The following is a 17,733-nucleotide window of genomic DNA, read 5'->3' as shown; positions in this document are numbered from 1 at the left end:
ATGTCAAGGTATGGAAAATGGTTCACATTTTCCAGGACCTCACCTTTGGTCTTAATTGATAGGGCAAGGTGTTTTGCAGTGGGAGCTGGTTGAAAGAGGGCCTTAGTTTTCTGGACTTGATGGTTGCAGGAGACTCGCAGGAGGACAGATGAAGTGCTTTAGGGGTGTTCTCAAAGCATCTCTGAAGAGGTCAAACACATCTGTTAACTCATGAGAGATCCTGGCTTGTGTCTGGGCAAAAGGTAGAAGGCTCATTCAGGAATGTGCAGAGGTGAAGTTAAGGTGTTGGAGGGACTGCACAAATCTCCAACCAACCCATTTACCCAAACCTTCAAGCACCACCTGCCCCACATGTGGCAGAGTCTGCAAATCATGTGTGGGACTTATCAGTCATCTCAGAACCCATTGAATTAGAGTGAAAGCAAGTCATCCTCCATTCCAAAAGACTGCCGAAGAAGGGGAAGACTTGTGAAGTAAAGGGGTTACCATTTCCATTGATTGTCTGCCACAGCTTCAGGGGATGATTGATGGAGAATCTGGAGAAACGGTGTAAAAAGCTGTTAACTCAGAGAGAAAAGGCAGAAATGCCACGTGAAAGTGAGGTCTCCCCAGTGAGGGTACCTTCATTCTGTAATTTAGCATTCAGGTACATGGATTAACAAAACTGGAACCCACTGAAGTCTCCAAAACAATCTCCTAACCTAGAGGACCCCAGAATTGTGAATATTTTCTTAAATTTGGTCCTTTTATAAAGGAATACCAAGAGGGGAATTTATGGTCAGGTCCTGACAACCAAATTCCCATTGGATCATGCAGCACTGTGTCTTTCTCTTCTACTGTAGCCCTCTCTACACACCGCTCCCCACCCCTCCACCCAGTAAGCAGGCACCCAAAGTGGATCCATATGGGAGTGGGTGTCTACCAAGATTATTTTAGTTTTTTGACCTTGCTCTGACCATGGGTGCTCCGAAAAGTTGCGGAATAGACGGCAGCTGCACAGCAGGATTCCTAGCCTGTCACAGCAGTGGTACAAGTCCAAGGATTCTTGGACCCATCTTTGTTTTTCTATTCCATTTCTGAAAATGTTCTCAAGTCCGTATGCATCAAACTAATGCTTGGCTCAGGTTATGATGACAATATGATGATAATTATTATGCTGAATGCTGTGGTGAATCTTGTCAATAAGATGGCCTAGCCTGATACTTCCACAACTGCAAAAGGAAGAAAGGGGCACATGATGAATACATATATGCTAATTAGGAATGTTATTGCTGCATAAAGAATACATAACACATTTGCCAGTGGACTACAGTTTCTGTTTTACACTTGCTGCAATACATCTGAACAGTTAAGATATGCATTTGTGAATAAACAAAACAGATCTGTCCTATAGTTTAAATTTGCCACATGTTATGTTCAGCTGTTCATCCTATACCCTCCATTTCCTTTTCGAAAAGGTGAGAGGACATGACCTGCTCCTTTCAGCCACGCATTTGGTCTAAATGCCTTTGGTTAAAGACACCTCCTACAATAGGAAAAATAATATGCAATGCATAGGTCAATAACTTATGTTACTGTGTATTTGTAGCAGATTTAGTTTTATGGTCTTATCGATAACGTACCTGAATACAATGTATCTTTCCTGCAGAATCGCTCTAGTGGACTGAGTCCATTGGAATTGTCAGCTATATGTGTGAATAATGATAGTCAGTAGTCAATCCTTCTCACCACCTTCTTTCTCCATTTGTCTTTTGGACTGCTCTACTTCTTCTTAATGATGATCATTAATTGTCTTAGTTTTGCAATCCCTGCAATGTGTTGGACCGATCAGGTTAGTGTAACCTTTTCTTGGTTGGTAACATCCTTGCTTTTAAATCAGAAAGCTATGGATTTGAACACTGGAATGTGAGCTCATTATTAAGACTGACATTGCAGGAAATGTAGCATAATGTTCATAAACTGAGTATGTAGTTAGAAATATATTGGTTAATCAAAGACAGCAAACAGAGACTTTTAAAATTAATATTCTGTTTGAAAAAATAAGAAGAATTTTATAAAGAAGCAATTGATTAATTGATAATGGGAATGCAGTCGATATCCTTCCAAGCATGGTTACTGGTCAGTATATCTCACGGAGAAGCCCCAAGAGCTTACTACATTTCATACCCCATTTGGACGATACTGTTTTCAATGACTTCCTTTCAGGCTGTTAGCTACAATCTCTTTCAAGCTCATGTGGACTGCATTACATGCACTGTGCCAGGATGCATCTGTATCGCAGATGACATAGCTCTAGTGGGAAGAACAAAGCGAGAACATGATTATAATCTGCACTTATTGATGCAAGCGGCACATAATAAAGGATTAGTGTTCAACAATCTAAAATGTGACATCAGCATGCAGCAGATCAATTTCTTCGTTCTATTTATTCCAGTGCTGGCCTATGTCCCAGTCCAAGTAAAATAGAGAATATTAAGGTCATGCCAACTCCTCAAGATAAGGATGATCTTTGAAGATGTCTAGGTCTCTTTAATTTCTTGCTTCCATACATTCTCAATTTCACTCAAAAATCTTCATTGCTAAGGGAATTGCTGAGAAAGGATGTGCCTTTCCTCTGGCATGAAGACCGCCAATACTTCTTCAAAGCTCTGAAACAGTCCTTATTAGAAGCATCGACATTGCAATTTTATAACCCTAGGGAGAAAACTACCCTGGAGATACATGCCTCACAGAAAGGTCTGGCAGCATGCACACTACAAAAAGGCAAACCAACTGCACTTGCTTCAAAATCTATATCTGTAACACAATCCAACTACTCCTATACTGAGTGGGAAACTTTAGCCTTAGTGTTTGGAATCATGCAATTTCATACCTATCTATTTGGCAAAAGATTTGTGTTAGAGACTGACCACAAGCCACTGGAGATGATTTGGTTAAAATCATTGACCAATGCACTGTCCAGATTGCAATGTCTCTTGATAAAAATTCAATGTTATGACTCTGAGGTTAGGTACAAACCAAGTAACCTGATGGTCATATTGGATACACTTAGCAGATTGTCTAATCCAGTGAAAACAGAAGATATTTCCTAAGATCTACAAGTTGGTTTCGTTGACATCAAACTGGAAGATGTTCTCCAAATTGACCTGGTGCATTTTGTGCAATACAAATGCCAACAGCTACAACAAGAAACAGAAAATGATTCTACACTACAGAAACTGTCGAAAACCATCAATGAAGGATGGTCTGATTCAATTCAGCATTTCCACGAACACATGAGAACATTTTGGCCTTATGAGGATGAGCTAAGTATCCCCCGGGGAGTAATTTTTAAAGGCAGGCAGGTCATCGTACCAAAATCTTTGCAACCTCATATTCTTCACAACTTCATCACTCAACCATGGACATAAATCAGATGAGAATACTTGCGCGAGAGGCAGTCTATTGGCCGGTTATGAACAATAACATTGAAGTCATCATCAAGAAGTGTGAGGCATGCCAAGAGCATGTGCCAAGTCAGCACAAAGAACCAGATGAAGTTCCTCCCCATCTTTGCTCCAAAATCACTTCTGACTTTTCACGTCCATGGCACTGGCTCCATCGTCATCGTCGACTACTTTACCAAGTACCCCATTAATCGACATTTGCACAACATATCAAGCAGAACTGTCGGGCACACTCTGTTTGCTATTTTCAGTTTATCTGGTGTGCCTAGAGGGATCGTTATAGATAATGGTCTGCAATTTATTGGTAAGCCACTCACTATCCTGATTTGGAAATGTATCACCGTTCTTTCGCTGCTGCTGGGTCAAAATCCTGGAACTCCATCCCTAACAGCACTATAGGTTTATCCACACCACATGGACTGCAGCGGTTCATGAAGGCAGCTCTTCCCATTGCCTTCGCAAGGGCAATTAGGGATGGGCAATAAATATTGGCTTAGCCAGCAATGGCTACATCTCATGAATGAATAAAATAAATTTATTTGATTTGACTGCTGAGTACAAACACATCCAATTTTTGTTGCTCCAATACCCCTAACCTGCGGTGCAGGAACCATGATTTTATGGAGGTGGTGTAAATGCTTCTGCAGGTTAGATTGAAGGTCTGTCTAAGTGTCATAATCTGAAATGGTTTAAATCCTCAGCCCTTAAAAGTTTGCAGCTTTCACTTAAGAGTAAAAAAAAAGACACCTGCTGCTGGAATGATTGGCTAACAGGCCATCTGATATAGCTTGGAAAAAATCATTAGCCATCTGTTTTTTGCAAGTTCAATAGACTCCTTTGTTTAGATTTCTAAAGGTTTGTTATTATAGCTGAGTCCATTATGAATGCTTGGCTGAGTTTTAAAAGTTCTAAAACCACTTATCTCCTCAAGGGTCTGGGTTCACATTTTGATTGACAGTTTGAAGGGATTATTAAAGGATGTAGTAAGTGAAATAGGTGTTTGTTTTCACAACAGATTGACCACTTGAGGGGAGTTAATTTTTTTTTAATGGGTTTTATGAATGAGAGGTTTTTTGCTTGAGTGAAAGTTCTATTCGATTGTTAGAAGTTTATTTTTTTATCTCTGTTTCAAAGTTATGGTTCCTGAGAGTGGGTATGGGGGTTATTAGCTATGAAGCATACACTGGGGGCATGGAGGATATGAGGGGGCATGGAGGGCATGGGGTATATGAGAGGGCATGGGGAGGGCAAGGATATGAGGGGGCATGGAGAGGGCATGAGACATATGAGGGAGCAAGGAAGGGCAGAGGAAGCAGGGAGGATGCATGGGAAGCATGAGCAGGTCATAGGGTTAAGCGTGGGAAGATGAGCTGTGAGGTGTGAAGGCTAAAGGATCCTAACAGCCTTTAATACAACTGGACCGAAGTCCTCAGAGAACCAAGGTGGGCCTACTAACCAGCCTGCCTTTGCACTCGCATGCCTCTGTGGCCACTTCCAAATTGCTTCCAGAGGAAGCGGGCTCAACTCCATCCTACCCCCAGCTCCCCAGATTGAAAATATGTTGGGTGAGCGCGCTTTTAAAGGAGACATGTCTGCCGAATCGGCAAGTGTTCCAACTCGACCTTCCTGCTTCTCCATGAAAATCCAACTCACCATTACTCCAAGGATTCACTGGCAGCTCATTTAAAGCACTCAGGGTACTTGTTAAATGTACACCAAGTAAAAATGACGGGACATATTATGAAATCCTATGACCAGGTGATACACCAATTCTTAAGATCATGAGGACAGAAGACAAGAGGGCTGAGGGATGTAGACTCAAGTAAAGCAACAAGTAAGAGGAAAGGGTAGAAGAATTGGAGAGGAGTGAAGGGAGAAATGGTACGCTGAAGGGGAAGGGAAGTGTGCAAGAGGGAAAGAATGAGAGGAATAATGAGATGCAGCAATGAGGGGGGGTGGAATAAAGGGAGTTGAACAGCGACATGAGGTGAGTGAGGTGAGAAGCAATGACTTCATTGGAAAGGGAATTTCTGTGGGATAAATAATGATCACATGTACTCCTGCCGATGTTTCACCTCCACCAAAAGAGAAACCTCCATGCTCTTAACTCATATTAATTCAGAAGCTTTCACATCAAGATTTGATATTTTGCAAAACCAAACAGATGCTGTTTATCCTGCAATTTTGGAGAAGATAACAACTATGCTGCATTTATTTGGTAAACAGAGATAGTGAAGTTTAGTAAGCCGAAATTATAATTTTCAACAGCTGTGATAAATGCCCATCAAATTTAAATTAAGGGATTTTGTATGTTTTGATAATATTCAGCAATGCAATGATGGATATACTTAACTGCAGTAAAATAAAATAAAACATTAATTCATTGGGTAGGTGCAGTATAAGCTGTCAACTTCACTTATAGTGCATATAGGGGTGTACAACCTTTTAGCATCAGAGGCCACATTTCAATTTTGTTTCCCCTCACAGGATTGGTGAGCAAATTTCAGAAAGGAAAGACTTGAGAAAAGTATCTTGCTATTAATCAAAACAACAAAAAGTGCATTTTTATGAGCAAGCTTCAAATGAGAAGACTAATTTATTAACTTATTTTCTCGTCACTATATTGAACATTGCTTTAGTGAGGTTTCTGACATTGTTATAGCTTGCCCATGGCTTGCACACTTGATATAGCGATGCGGAGTGTTCCAGATAGGTGTTCGCATGTCAGGAATGTTGTTGGCCTTGATAACGATGTCCACATCCCAAGAACAAATTTAAGACTCTGGAAATGTAAAATGGATTAAAATCCTTGACCAAAATCCTTATTCCTAAAACAACACTCTTAGATTTAATGGACAGGGACTGTTGGACAGCCTAAACTCTCCTAGTATCTACCTCCCTTGACAGTCCCACATCAGAAATTGTTGGGCTGAACTGGGTTTAAAAGGCCTTGGGGTTAAACTCAATTTCTTCTCCACCTCCACTGCAGCCCAAACTGATGCAACAAGAAGACCTACACAAAAAGCAGGGACCGACTTCCACACCAACACTCACCCTCTTTGAAACTGGCTCTTAACTGATCCGCCTGTGTTTCTAGACTTGGTTCTGTGAGCAATGCCTGCAATAAAACAAATTAAAATACTGTTGATAGGGGAGACACTGCACCATCTATTAATGACAGTTCCTTCCCTCCCCACAAGCTCTAATTTGGGGTCTGAAGGCAGACCAGGTATTCTTGAGGCTGTGCTCACCCCTGCATGTTTCACACAGACAGGCAGTCTCGAGGGGCAGGGTTTTTACAACAATTGACCATGGTTTCATGGTCATCATCAGACTTTTAATTCCAGATATTTATTAAATTCAAATTCCACCATTGGGTATGGTAGGATTTGAACCCAGGTCCTTAGAGTATTACCCTTAATCACTGGATTATTAGTCCAGCAACAGTACCACTATGCCATCTCCCCATTGTTTAAGGGTGGTCCGCATGGTGTGAGGTTTGTTCCAGTGCAAGTTATGAAAGGTTGGTAGGCTGGATAGGAACCTTTGGTGGTCTGGATTCTGGCCATACGGGTTGTATATTGAACAACTCTATTATAGCAGATCATCACAAATGTCAGGAAAGCCAAATCCATATATGGTCAATTACATTTTTTTTTATTTTTGGAGTAATTTTCACTTTCAGTGCAGGAGTACAATGATTAACAATGGATTTACCACTCAATAAACCCAAGCCAATTTGAAACTTAATGGGAAGGAATATTAGACAGGATGTAAAATAGACTAATCCAGGACGATCTGCTTTCTACCCTCAAAGTGAAAAATATCCCCATTGCTTTAAACAGACTTTGAAATCGGTTAATTGGTAAAAACATTTTATTTTTCCATCACATTGTCTACTACCAATGTAACCAAGAATGCAGTCTTTTAATTCTTTCATCAAAATAAAACCTATCTTATGCCATTCTTGATTTTAAAATCACTACCAAACCTCTAGACACATCCAGGATTTGCCTGTTTGCACACAACTAGTGCTTGTGAACAGAGCATATGTTGAATATAACACCAGCTAGAGTCACATTCAACAGGTGCTCTGCTCACCAGCACAGCAAGGCATTTAAACAGGCAGCTCGTGGTTGCATTGGGAGCTTTTGCTATAACTTTCAAATCAAAAACTACACAAGGTAGTCCCTGTAACCTGCTTTCTGCTTTGTTAATGCTCACTTTGTGTCACATGGGACATTGAACCCATTGGGGGAAATATTGGGCCCATATTTATGGTGCTTCAAGGTACCCTAAGGTTGCAAAATGTATGCTGCATAACTTTGCCATCATGAGGGAACAGCCCTTGGAGTCGCCTATCAGGAAAGAAGCTAAATAATAGAAGCACGAGGTAAAGGAGGAAGAGGAGAAAGAAAAGGAGGAAGAAAAGAAAGGGAAGCTGTTACCTGGACAGCCCTTTTCTATCTGGGTTATATGTGCAGAATTAATTCAAGTGTGGTACCAGTGACCTCGACCCCAATTCTCTATTCACCAACAGTGCACTCCTTACATTTCCTCTGTCACTGACCATCACATTGTCCCCTTGACCAAAATGCAAAAATAAAAGCCAACATAAAATGCACTTTCCAAATCAAATTAATAAATTAAATTATGCCAAATTGCATCCATAAAATAAAGAAATCACTCTTGTGTATTCTCTTAGTGTCTGTCTTCCATGTATCTTTTCCTGTCCTAATGCTCCTATGCAGTTCTACCCCAATGGCTGCAGCATGGCTGGTGGAAGACTGCCAACTTTCAGCGAGGAGACTGCAGTTGGCCTTGGAAGAATTCCTCAAGCAACTTTGGCCCTCAAGGCCCGGCTTCAGTCAGCACCATCTCGGCATTGGCAGTAGCAGTTGGGACTGGCTGGCTGACAGGCAACTCAAGGGGATTGGCAGAGTGGCAATGGCAGGAAGATGAAAGCTGTCATCCTGCTAGGGGGCAGTAGGTTTGTACTTCATGGAGCCAGTGCTACTCCCCCAGGGATGGTGCCTCAGCAATCCTAGTAATCTGGTGGAGCACAGATGGCTGAACTTTGTGAAACTCTGCAATCCCCTTTGAATATTGGTGTCCAGAACCATCAGGACAGCAGTCTGAGCTTCCAGTACAGTACTCAGATTTGGGTGCCTGTTGTTTGTGCTGCAGTGGAAACTGAGACATTGGTTATCAGATACTGCATCGTTGTTGGCTCCATATGCATGTTGGTGGAGTTGGCTGCCTGATCCGTGAAGGAAAGGTTGGGTTCCTGTCTGTGCTACTTGACCCCTTCATACTCCTGGGGTTCAATGCAGACTTTTTGGCAAGCCTAACAATGCACCAAGGATATCAGTGTTTACACCCAGCAGCCTTTTTTTCAGTAACCTTGCCCATCAAAATCCTCATCTGAGTCTTGTGCAGCAGAAATAATGAGTGGGATGACCTCACCCTGTGGTGAGCTGGCTCTGCGCTATCCTTGCCTCCTATCCTAGGCGCAGTGCATGTATGCAGTGTGTCTCACCATGTGCATATCCCACCTCTAGCCTATCTTCTAAGATGTGCTCAATCCAAGTATCTGAGCTGGTGACTTCAAGTGTGAAATCAAAGTGACAAGTGTATCTTCATCACCACCATCTTGCTGCTCTTCTACCATTGACTGCTGGGCAGGTTGCAGATCTTCAGTATCTGAAATCAAAAAGACATGAGGGTTTTGTTGTGGTGAGGATAGAGGAGAAGGTAAAAAGTGCAAGTTTACACCATCCACAGCTTGTAAGACAGGAGAGTTGGAATGAGGGGCAAGCGAGATGTGAGAAGGAGCATTTGGTATGAGGAAGAATGTGCAGTGCTATAGGGGGAAGGCGGGGCTGGGGAACTTTATGAGGCCTGTAAGAGCGAGAAATATGGTGAGCATGGTAACTCAATTAGGTGGGAGCTGAAATTTCACTTTCCTGTCGGCGTGTTCAAATTTAGAGACTAAGCCAGCAACATGTCTGTGGTAGGTCGAGCCTCATGTGATGGGTTCCTATCTGTAATAAAATTGCATGTCATAAATTTTCATTATTAAAATGTTTTGTAATTACCCCCTACCTTCAATATTGAGTCCGTGGCACATGAGAATCCTGGTTCACGTTCGTTTAAAGGTGATGTGCAACAGCCGGCTTTGTGCAGCTGTGTCTGAGGTCAGCAGCTTTCCCAGTTTAACTCTATATCACAAAGACAGGAAGCAGGAGAATGGCAGCTTGCTTGAAGGCTTGGGGCCAGCAAGGGTGATTCAGGGGTGATGGGGGGAAGGGGTGAGTGGGCTCGGATATGGGGGAGTGGAAGAGGGATTCAAGGTTGATAAGGACAACGCTGTTGATGTGGTCTGCATGAATTTTTGAAAGGCATTTGACACAGCACCACATAACAGAATTGTGAGCAAAATTCTAGCTCATGAAATAAAAAGGAGAGTAGGCATTTGGATCAGAAATTAGCCGAGTGACTGGAAACAAAGAGTAGTGGTTAATGGGTGCTTTTCAAATTGGAAGAAGGTTTGTAGTGGAGTTCCCCAGGGGTCAGTGTTGGGACCCTTGCTCTTTCTGATATATATTAATGACCTAGACTGTGGTGTTCAGGGCATGATTTCAAAATTTGCAGACGATACGAAGATTGGAAATGTTGTCAGCTGTGAGGAGGATAGTCTTGAACTTGAAAAGGGCATAGGCATGTTGGTGGATTGGGTAGACAAATGGCAGGTGAAGTTCAATGCAGAGAAGTGTGAGGTGATTCATTTTGGCAGGAGAGTATGGAGAGACAGTATAAAATAAAGGGAGAAACTCTAAAGGAGGTACAGGAACAGGGGGGCCTGAATATGTACATATTCATTGAAGATGGCAGGGCATGTTGAGAGAGCAGCTAATAAAACATTTAGTGTCTTAGGCTTTATTAATAGGGCCATTGAGTACAAGAGTAAGGTGGTCATGTTGAACTTGTATAAGACACTAGTTTGGCCTCATCTGAGGTACTGTGTCCAGTTCTGGGCACCATACTTAGGGAAGAATGTGAAGGCATTGGAGAGAGCACAGAGGAGATTCTCAAGAATGATTCCTGGGATAAAGAACTGTAGCTATTAGGATAGATTGGAGAGGTTGGGACTGTTTTACTTGGAGAAAAGAAGGTTGAGAGGTGACTTGGTAGGGGTATTCATGATCCTGATGGATATGGACAGGGTAAATAGCGAGAAACTGTTCCCACTCAAGAGAGCATCGAGAACAAGGGAGCACAGGTTCAAAGTAATTGGCAAAAGGAGTAAAAGTGATGTGAGGGTGGTTGGAGTTTGGTTCCTGAGAGGGTGGTGGAGACAGGTTCAATTGAAAAATTCAAAAGGGAATTGGATGGCTATCTGAAAAGAAAGAATGTGCATGGTTATGGGATAAGGCAGAGGAATGCGTCTAGGTAGAATGCTCTTTCAGAGAGCCAGTGCAAACTCGATGGGCTAATTGGCCTTCTTCTGCTCTGTAAAGATTCTGTGACTCTGTGATGCAAAGGAGCACAGAGGATGGGGTCAGGGGCATAGGGAGGTGGAAGAGGAAAGTGCTTGGCATCCTAGGTGTGATGGGGCTGTGGTGACGGGGACAGTCAGTTAAGTTAAGAAAATAAGGGCCCTGAATGGTGGGATCAATACTGTCCATATGTGGGTCCATCTCAGGGTGTTGGCTGGCAGAGCCCTTACAGGGCTTTGAGTTCATCTACAACATTTCGACTGCCCACTGAGAGTGATCTTGGACAACATCCTTCACAATGCATAGAAGGGAGGGCCAGCTGAGCCTGCAAGTTCAGCCTTGTCCCACAGAGTGGCGGGTACAACACTGGACACTAACATGAGCATTAAATAAAGAGTGAATGCAAAAACATAACATTGTTTCTTCCACACTAAAGAAATGTGCCTAACTCTCTGTAACCATCAATGCGTGACAACCATGAGGTGTGCCAGTTACATTTAGCTTTCTGACTAAGCTAGTCTCAACAAATAATGATGACACACAAATGAATTAAGTGAAACCAATATAATGTGAAATATTTAAAAGTGAAATTTAAATTTGAAAAACACCCATGTCACTTTTGTGCTCTCAATAAGTCTTGCCTTAATGGCAAGTGTTGTTGGGCAGGACCATTGTAGCTGTGATCCAGAGCCTCCCTATTTGTTCAGGAAGTTCTTTTATGGCCCACCTGTGCCTGTTGCATTATCTGCTTACAGCGGCTTTCACCACTGAAAAGCATCCCCCAATGTATGGTCACACGTGTCTTCCCTGCATGCTTCAGGCACTTTAAATTTTAATTGGGGACTGGCAAAAAGCAAGAGAGCGGATGTGGCACCCACTTCCAGTTCCGCTGTCGGGACTGGCGCACTACGGTTAAAATAGCACTAGGTGACTTGCTCCTTCAGAGAGCCAGCACAGACACAATGGACCGAAAGGCCTCCTTCTATGCTGTAATTATTCTATGATTCTAGGATACTGTCATCTTCAGTGGCATCAGGGCCATCACACAGCCACAGCAATGGGCCTCCTATAGTCACACTGTCTCCTCCACGGGGTTTAGAACTTGCATCTGCATCTCTCCCCCTCCAGTGAGTTCTTGCTGACTCTGGTTGAATACCCCCCAGCCCTGCAAGACCAAGGGATTTGGCAGTGAGTGAAATGCAATATAATTGGTTGATGTGACTTTCAAGGTTGAATAGCTGCCAGTTTATGCAAGCTGTGAGATGTGGGTTGAGGCTTGCAACAGCACTTAGTGTGCATGGGTCAGGTAAATCATAGAAATGTCATGTGTAAGTTCTGACAGAGGCTATTGTTAACTGAGTAATGAGTTTGCGGTGAATTGAGCAGTTGCTGAGATTAGTGGTGCAGTTGGTAGAATGTGGCATTTAAAGATGCATTCATATTTCAGGAAGGATATACTTGCATTGGAGGTGACACAGCAAAGGTTTACTAGATTGGGTCCTGGGGTGAGAAGGATGACCAAGAGACTTAGGCCTAAACTTTTTGGAGTTTAGAATGAGAGGTGATCTGATTGAAACATACGGCATTCTGAAGGGGCTTGACAGGGTGGACACTGAGAGTTTGTTTCCTTGTCTGGAGGATCTAGAATATTGAGACACAATCGTAATAAGGGATTGATCATTTAGGACTAAGATGAGGAGAAACTTCTTCACTCAAAGGGTTGTGAATCTTTGGAATTCTCAACCCCAGAGAGTTGTGGATTCTCCGTTGTTGAGTATATTTAAAACTGAGATAGAAAAAATTTTGGTCACTCAGGAAATTAAGGGATATGGGGAGTGGGCAGGAAAGTGGAGTTGTGGCTGAGGATCAGCTATGATTGTGTTGAATGGTGGAGCAGGCTTGAGGGTCCTTGTGACCTACTCCAGTTCTTATGCTCTTATGTTCTAATGTTCACTGACCTTGACATTTGTGTGAGACAATTAAACTTCTCTTAGCACTGGGGCTAAGAGATCTTTGGGGTGAAACTCATGGGGTGGAATTTTATGGCCCCACCCGCCGGCAGAATTTGACATTCCCACCGAAGTCAATGGAATTTTGAACAGCTTGCTGCATTTTATGGCTCCACCCCCACCGCGACAGGGTCATAAAATTCCGTCCAGGGCATTGAGCTCTGCAACTATCCATTCCCAATTCCTTCTAATCTTGTTTCTGGAGGGTATCTTGCCTCTTGAGGATACAGAGGATCTCTCCTTTCCATCTCCTCCACCAAGACCTCCAAAAACTGGGTGTCAGGAAGATATAATAATTTTCATAATGTTATTGGAATTTATTGTCGAGTAGTAGTGGGGGCCTGTGTCTATGTCTGTGTGCATGTGTGTGTGTGTGTGTGTGTGTGTGTGCGCCTTAATTGAATTAAAACAACTGGTCTGAAGGCTTTGATGGAACAGAAGATCAGCTAGATTTGAAATGTTAAGTGGCACAATACCTCTCACCATTAAGTAGTAGATGTTTCTATCTAACGTTATTGAACGCTTTGCTGATGCATGCAGCCAATGAGCAGAAATAAAAGCAGAAAAGATTGTAAACATTCATCAGGTCTGGCAGCATCTGTGGAGAGAGAAACAGAGTTAATTGCCTGAATTTTTAGTCAGGCCTCATGAACCGGAAATGGGGGCTTCAGACATGCCTATCAGGGTTTTAAAAGCTTCAATCAATTAAAGGCCAATCAGAGATCTCCTGATGCTGAAGGGACAATAGGAGGCCTTGCAGCATTCAGAGATCAACAGTCCCACAGTCCAAAGACGAGAACGGCCGATCTGAGCGTGGTGACGGTGAAGGTCAAGGGCAGGTAGGTAACTTTTGTTTTTTAAAAAGCCACATCTGCCTGGCAATCATCCTGGAGGGGCAAACCCTTCAGGGGGCAAAGGTCTCAAATGTGGCCATGCGGCCAATTCAGTTGCGAAAGAGGGTGTCTTCTACTTGATCCACCATGCCCCTCCCCACTTACTTCCCACCCTCAGCCAATTATGTTGGGCCGGACGTGATCCAGTTCAATATGGGTGGCCCCCATTGCTGACTGAAAATCTCAATCAGAATGAGAACAGGGCCTTAATAGGCCCTTTAATTAACTGTAATTAACCTAAAATGACTATCCACCGCTTTCCAGTGAGCAGTCAGTCTGACTCTGAGCCCCCCTCTTTCAAAATGGTTCGTGGTCAGGGACCAGCATTTCATCAACCAGTATGGAGGCCACCTGCCCACTTGACTTTGATCTGGACAGTGACCAGTATTAAACATCCAGTCCAACGTTTCTCAATGTTAATCCTCTTTCTTTCTCCAAAGATTCTGCTAGACATGCTGTATATTTCCAGCATTTTCTCTTTTTCTTTCTGATGCTCAGCAGCTGCAGTATTTTGCTTTTGTACCACTCAATGAACAGTGAGGGTAGCAGTGGCTTCATGTTGAAATCATTATAATGAGCAGGCAGTGTGAGATTGGTGTGCTGCCTGGATGACACTGAAAGGGAATGGGTTAACCATGCATCATGATCCCCAAGCCCATTTTCAGGAACCATACAATTTAACCACCCCTGATTTCAGTCAAACTGAAAGAATTAATATTTGCAAAAAAAAACTCCAGTGCATGATGGTACGGTAAAATCGACAAAATGAGAACTTAGTGTAATTTTTAAAATCAAGATAATCACTGTTATTTTTGACTTCCATAAGTACAAAGACAAGAATACTCTTGTAAAAGCAGATAATGCATTTATTCCAGGGAATATCTTCCTTAACTGAGACAAGTCTTTGCAATCAGTTTTGAAGAAAATAAAATAAAACAATAATCAAACAAGTCCCAGAAACTTCCCCTGAGGAAAACATTTTTTAAAAGCTGCATGTTTGCAGCTTACTTATACATGAAGCATTTTTGTGAATGTTTAGGGTTTGCCCCCTAATCACTGGCACAGTTAAGATATGCGAGCATAATTGTACAAAATAATTAATATGGTCACCTCCCTCAATAAGGGCATCACCCAAGCATTCTATAGACTTCTACCTTTCCATTCTAGCCTCTTCAATATACACATCATTTTTAGATGCTGCATCTCCATTGCTTTCTCAGCAGACTTTCCTGTTTCAGCCCGTAAGAATAAAAACACATAGTGACATAATGATCAGTTTAAGCTGCAGCACGCTGCATAAGACATGTTAATGAAAAAGACTTTCACAGGCGACTGTCCAATAGCTACAGAGAACGCACTTGGCTCGTCAGTTGTGCGCATGCAGCACACAATGCACTTTTTCACTTGCATCTTTTGATGTTTTCGGTTTGTTTTTGACATACTGTATTATATAGCATCCTTCATTACTCCCCTTAATCTTGCAATTCCAGCAGGTTATTGGATAAATTCAAGCTAGCTATATTGTGGTAAAGCCACTGAGGCAGATGTGCTATCTGCTATACACTGAATGGGCATGAGATAACCATGCATCAAAATCACTGCTCCTGTTTTCAGGCACTATCCAATCCAACCCAGTATGAATTTGATCATTCCTAAAGGATATTCTGTTTTTGTGTCTCTGCAATTGTTGCCTTCCTTTCTTCGGTGGATTTTCTTTCTTTCTTACACTGTGAGGTCCTGCTGGAGTCTGTCCAAAACCAAGTTAAACAATAACATGGCCCAGGAATCTCAGCAAACCAGAAATCACAGATATTAAGTAATGTCTTAACTTTGTTCCAATATTTCTTATACATTGATTCTAAAAATCAGTAACCAAAAATCGTCTGGTTTGGGATCATTTAGCTCTGCTTCTACCATGATGCATTTGCAGTTTATCAGGCACGTTGTCCTATGTAGTTGTTTCACCAATATTTGTTATTTCATTTTGAGGCATGCCTGGTGCTGTTCTGCATGTTCTTCTACGCTCCTCAATGAACCAGGTTTTATCACATGGATTATTGATGGAAGAAAGAGATCTGTTGGGTCATGAGGTTATAGAGTATAATGTCCTCAGTATGAAGACACGACTTGGACTCCATGAGAACTCCAACCATTACCATCATGGACAGATGCATTTGCAATAGGTAGATTTGAGAGAATTAGGTCCAATAGGCTAGCCCTTTGTGTTGATTCACACGCAACCTACCACAAGACCAATTTGGCAGCTATGTCCTTGAAGACTTGGCCGGCTGAAGTCACTGAATGGACATTGACGTCCCCCTCCCCCTGCCACTCCAGAGTACATTCTGTGGCCTTGCTACCCTCAGTGTTTCCTCCAAGTGATGTTCAACATGGAGAATTCCTGATTCATCAGCAGAGGGTGAAGTTCAATAGAAAGGGAAATCTGCCAGTGTGTATCATGAGCAATCAGCCCAAAAACAGCCAGATTTCTGCCCCTGCTGAAGTTGGAAGTTACCCTAAATGTAATGTTTATTGTAAAAGGGAGAGGGGGAACTGATCAAGCTTGGTAGGTTGTGCTGTATATAAGGTTGTTTCAAAATGAAAAATGTCAGCATTTGCTTTGTACTCAGTAGATTGTTATCAAATACTGCATGCTGTTGTATTAAAATGGAGATTTGTGTAAGCAAATTCCAAAAATTGGATTTATACAAAATTCAAAAGAAAATTAGAACTGGGTTTGGACATGATGAAATGAAACATGAACAAATAATTTGCACTTGCATTTAGTTTGTTCCAGATGGAAGAACAAGTAATTAGAGAATGACATTTTTTCATCATGTGAAATGAAACATAACACAGCAGAGCCAGTTACAGTGAACATTGTCCCCTAAATATCTCTGCATCACATTACAGTCTGACATACACTTACCTATTATTTAAATTGACAGACTAATCTCCTCAACTAGCATAGTGCACACATTTGTGAATACATGTGATTTCTCCCCTCATGTTTCTAATCCAATCACCACTGTAAATCCTACTAATACGGATGATCTGAGAATGTAAATTTTGTTGCAAGAATTCCATTATTCTTTGATTTTTGGTTGCATCACTTGTTGGAAGAATTAAAAATAAGTACACAGTCAAAAAAATGTTTGAATAATTTTCCATCAATACAAGAAAATAAGAATCTGAGGGTTTAAACATCAAAATCTACCAGTTTGAAACCAAATACAAACATGCCTTCAATGTCAAAGATCTGTATTTTATCATTTGAAGCCATTTTAATTGCAATAGTGACCTTTTCACAAATGCAGGTCCACAATTTGATGACGCTACACACCCTTCAATGTAAGAAAAACGCAAAAGAAAGTCTGTGTCATTAGTTGGGTAAAACCTTTCACCACCACTTACAGATTTGGAAATGATTACTAATTTGCTGATATTGTTGTTGCTCATATGGAGGGTGATTTTGTGTGTGAGCAATAAATGGGTGGACAGTAGCCAGGGTGAGAACAATGGTTGTCTGTAGGAGTTGGGGTTGGTGGTGGTGGTGGTGGGGGGGATGGGTTGTTTGTGGATGGTGGAGGTCTGGGGTCCTGTACATTCCAAATGAACATGCATGTGGTGAGCTACTAATGTGAAACATGCTCCCCGTAGACAACTCATTGATCTGGGAAATCATTTCTCAAGGGCTTCAACAGCAATTTAAAGGACAAATGCACTTCTTTGTGCAGCACAAAGAGAAGCTGCAGTGTGGAGCAGCAGGCAACATACATTTAGAACCTACAACAGCAACTGCAAATAATTCCAACTCCTTTAAAAGAAATGCATAAACTACCACATTAAAAATATTTCTAAAAGCAGCTTTACCAGTGAGCTGTGG

The sequence above is a fragment of the Cetorhinus maximus genome, chromosome 18, assembly GCF_964194155.1.
Source record: "Cetorhinus maximus chromosome 18, sCetMax3.hap1.1, whole genome shotgun sequence".
NCBI lineage: Eukaryota > Metazoa > Chordata > Chondrichthyes > Lamniformes > Cetorhinidae > Cetorhinus > Cetorhinus maximus.
Note: the sequence above shows the minus strand (reverse complement) of the source record.